Genomic DNA, 5,000 nt, shown 5'->3' with positions numbered 1-5,000 from the left:
ATAATGAGGCCAGGAGATGAAATGATTAACAAATAATAAAGAGTGGTAACTCTCTCCATTCACAAGGTACACAACTTCAAGTCAGTGCTGCTTACGCTACCGATTCAACTAGCACACAGGTAAATAAAAGGTACATTGGAACAAACCCAGACACTTTCTCAAAAAAGGAAGCGCCGGGCCTGTCCTTTGACATGTGCACACAGCAGCAAAGACAGAAGAAATGTGCAAACACAAATTAGCTTTTATTCAAGACTGGCATAGCCTCTTTAATCCTGAACAAGCCACACAGAACACATGGGCAATGCGGAACGAACACATGGTTGCCTCGGTGGTTTCTCAACTGGCAATTAACAAATAATATGTATATGTATCATACATTCAGACAAGAACGGACGGGAATGACAAAGCGACAGATAGATACATGAGAAACAGGCAGGCAGCAAAAGTAATCAACTAAGGCTGCTTATGTCTATTTTGTTTGTTTGTTTTGTTTTTTGTATTTAGTGAGAACGCTCACCAACCTTCCAACAACAACAACAAGAGCAACAGAAACTGGCGGTCATCAAGAAGAACCGACCTGGGGCCTGAAACTGATAAGAGATGTCATCTGTACTGTGTGAAAGAAGATGGTCACATGAATTCTGTCAAAAAGGATAAATAAACAATTAAATGAGTGAATAAATAAATAAATGAATAAATAAATAAATGACTGAATAAATTAATGAATAAATTAATGAATAAATTAATGATAAAAACAAGAATTGCCCTCTGGCTGTCAAGTAAATCTCCTACCCACCCAGCTAAAAAAAAACAACAGCAAAAACATGCGGATGTGTTATGTTCAGAACCACGCCCCAAAAAAGGACCTAGTTAAGTAGGACACACCAACAGCACCAATAATAATAATACTAATAATAATGGTATTTATATAGCGCTGAATCTTGTGCATAGACAAATCAAAGCGCTTTCGCACCAGTCATTCACACGCATGCATAACTCTAAAACTGTAGAAAGTAAAGACAAGGAAGAGGCAGGCAAGGGAGGCTATTTTGGGAAGAGATGGGTTTTAAGGCCAGACTTGAAAGAGCTGAGTGTGGAGACTTGACGAAGCGAAAGAGAAAGTTCATTCCAATTGCAAGGTCCAGAGACAGAGAAAGAACGGCGGCCAACAGTGGAGTGTTTGAATCTGGGTATGCGTAAACAGAGTGGATCCGAAGCCGAAACAACAATAATACTGGCCGCAGTCTCTTCTGATGTTCCATCATCTGCACCGTTTCAGTGGCGCTACTACATACCCTGCTCAATCCGATTCTGAATCACCCACCCCACTGACACGGCCACCACACCCAGGTTCGTATGCACACTCGCCACAATTTATCACAACAGTAAATTTGGGGGGGGGGGGGGGGGGAAATAAAAAAATATATATATATATATATATATATGACTCCCCAGTCATTCGAACTTGCTGCACTCTGAAGCCCTGGGGCGGTTCCATTTTCTGATTGAGTTCTCTTGTTTCTGGCAGCAACAACAAAAATCATTTCATTTCTGTTGTTAAAAATTATATCTATATTGATGTGTACTTCTGCTTGTTTTTATATCTATATTGATGTGCACTTCTGCTTGTTTTTCTTTTTTCTTCTTCTTCTTCTTCTTCTTCTTAACTTTACATGGCTCCAGGGCGCACGAGCACACTGCATATGCAGTTTTTTCTTCCCTCTCTTCTCTCTCTATATATCTCTGTCTCTGTCTGTCTGTCTGTCTGTCTGTCTCTCTCTCTCTCCGTATCTCTCTCTGTCTCTCTTTCTCTCGTCAATCAGTGTCAATGGTCACTATGGAAAAAACTATAACCCTCATCCATAAGCCTGAAGGCAGATTGTGTGTTTGTTTGTTGGTTTTTTTTGTTTGTTTTGTTTTGTTTTGTTTTGTTTTTAAACCGTGAACGAAGCCGACGTAAAAGCTAGAGTGGACACTTTTTGAACCTCCACAGACACTCCTCCGCTGCTAGCAACCAACTTCTGTTGATGGTTCTGCTGATACGGCTGTTGCTGTTCACTTAGTTGCTATCAGCTGAGTCAGATGCAAGCCGCTGCTTCTACAGAAGAAACTCCGTTCGCCACGGATACTGTTGTTGTTGCTGTCGCTCCCATGTTGATTATACCACAGCAGAAACCAAAGACACGTCCGAGGCTTTTAAAACTCGTGCTCATATTGTATAGAAGGTTACATTACTGTGAATAATGGTCCAGTGGAAAGAGATTCCATGTCCCTGGTTCGAACCACACATAGGACGGTGTTTATAATTATGATGTCTGGGTGGTTTTGTTTTGTTTTTCTTTTGTTTTTCTAAGTCAGTGAACGAACATGTACTTCACAGAAAATGAAGGAGCCCACAACAACCAAAACATTGTCCTAAGGAATTTATCTCAAAATGAAAGAGTCCTTCTCTTTGATGGGGACAGTAATACAAAATTCAACAGAGACACTAAAAACAACAACAATAACAACGAACATGACGCCACACAGCGACAACACTCTCTGTCTATCCATTCAAAGCAGCTCTGTTTCACACACAGACATTCTGAACCTAAAGTAACACCACAATACAGCACAATACAATATCCCCCCCCCCCCAGCTCTACCGTCCTCCTCCCCTTTCACCCCCAGCCGCCCATTTCCACAGCGACAGCAACTACCATGTGGATGGCATGGCATGTACTACCCACTCTCAAGGCCAACACACGTGTCAGCGGACAACGGCTGGAAACAGTGAGTCAGTTTAAACACCTTGATGTCATCATCAGTGACGAACGGGCCAAGACCGTGAATAGTGGCAAGAGCTGCGCAGACTGCAACAGCGACAGCAAGACAAAGGCCCACACGGAGGGATGTTCAGGACAATATAACACACGAAGTCCGGGAAATCATCAGACAGCACGTTGGTCGGTATGAAGAGCTGCTACTGACCGCAGAGAGAGAGAGAGAGAGAGAGAGAGAGAGAGAGAGAGAGAGAGAGAAAAGTAAGGGAAAATGAGGTGGTATGGCCACATGACCAGATCCGACAGACTCTCCAAGGCCATTCTTCAGGGAACATTGCAGGGAGAAAATAGACGAAGCAGACAGCAAAAGAAGTGAGCATGCAGACAACATCACTGAGTGGACGAAGAAGAGCTTTGCTGAAACTCAGGCCCAGTGATAAGAAACTCTAGGGGAGGGGTGTAGGGGGGTGGACAGTACAAGGTCTTCAGAGAAGAAGCTCCCATCACTCAAGTGTTTCGGGCCCTTAAGTCCTTACACTCTAAGGGGGCTTGGATGGTGGGGGCAGGTCGCACCCATGTCATGACTCCTGGATGCCCTTGTATTGCCGCCTTTTTTTCCCAGGTCCTCAGCAGGTTCGAACCCAACCTCCAGGGTGGTCGCCACTTCAGGACTGAGTCACCTTTATGGCAGACGTTTTAACCACTGAGCCATCGTACGCCTAGTTTGAGTGGGGAAAATTTAATCCTGTTGAAGTTTACTTTCGTTCCTCCTCGACCAGATCCAGCTGTAATTCTTTTCTGCTGCTTCTGCCATTGCCTTCAGAGCCTTTGTCCTCTCCCTGCCAGAAATCGACAGCTGCTTCATGAGGCTGTTGGCAGATGCGCTCACAAAGCCCATATTCCACGACAGCTGGTGGTGGAGAATGTGGATGACACGTTCAACAGTGCAGCGCTCCCACAAACCAACCCAGTTTCAGGACCAGCGACAGTGGCAATGGCCACTTAAACGACTGCTGTTGCTGCTTCCACGCCAGTGGGGACATGGCTTCAACAGCAACAACAACAACTACTACTATTACCACTACTTTTTCTACTGCTGCTTATACTTACATTACTGCTGCTGCTGCTGCCATTATTACTACTACAATTATTATTATTAGCATTTACGCCTAATCTTGAAAATAAGCCCTACGCGTTTACAAATAGAACACATATGTAAATATCAAAAAGGAAAAATTGAACACAAGATACCAAACATCATGAAAAACTATTCATCCACCTCCCATTCCTACACAATACACACAAGCAAACGCGCACGCACACACACAAGTCATAGCACACAATCGTAAATAGTACACAATAAAAAACAAAACAAAACAAAAAAAACACCAACAAGTCCTGAAACTATCAAAACTACAACTGCTACTTATGCTGCTACTACGTACACAACTGCTTTCACTGTTACTCTTGCTGTTCCTCCTCCATTTCTATTACTACTTCTACTGCTGCTGCCCGTAAATGGGTGAAACGGAACCACTTTTTTTCCTTGGCAAAGATCTCTCTTCCTGACAGGAAACACCAGACGAATAAAATATTCATCAGTGGTTGACACAATTTCCTCCGCACAGGCGTGTGTGCCTGCTGGTGTTTGTTCCGTATGTTATTCGCGTGAGTGCATTAAATTGTGGTGCGTGTGCTTGTGAAGGAATGCTTTGTGTGCGCATGTGAAGTAGCGTTTCTTACGGTAGGAAAACGACAGAACACGTAGGACACAGAGAAAAAAAGACAGAATGCGTGTGTGTGTGTGTGGGGGGGGGGGGGGGGGGGGGGGGGGGGGCGGGGGGGAGTCCTCTCGGGCGCTAGTTCGTACACATTACTTGCGTATGTGCGTGTGCATGATACATCGTTATCATTTTTTTTGTGTTTGTCATTATCGTATTCCTGAGCAACATCAAAAAACTAAATTCCAGTCGCCCACTATTAGAATGTAACCGCTTTCAACTACTGCTTTTATTCGTTTCTCTAAACGTTCATAAATGGTCTGGGGTGTCCCTATTTGAGCCATAGACGTCAACCAGTAAATCATGGTCCACAGCTTTAAGGATCCAATTAAAGATAATTCCTGTCCTATGTGCTTTTGAACCTTCTTTATTTTAAACTCAAACTCGTTACTGAGAAAATAAAATGCCATTTGAACTTTAAGAAGCAAAATAGCAATTATAGCCCCACTCAGGTGAA

The sequence above is a fragment of the Babylonia areolata genome, chromosome 26 (assembly GCF_041734735.1).
Source record: "Babylonia areolata isolate BAREFJ2019XMU chromosome 26, ASM4173473v1, whole genome shotgun sequence".
Taxonomy (NCBI): Eukaryota; Metazoa; Mollusca; class Gastropoda; order Neogastropoda; family Buccinidae; genus Babylonia; species Babylonia areolata.
Note: the sequence above shows the minus strand (reverse complement) of the source record.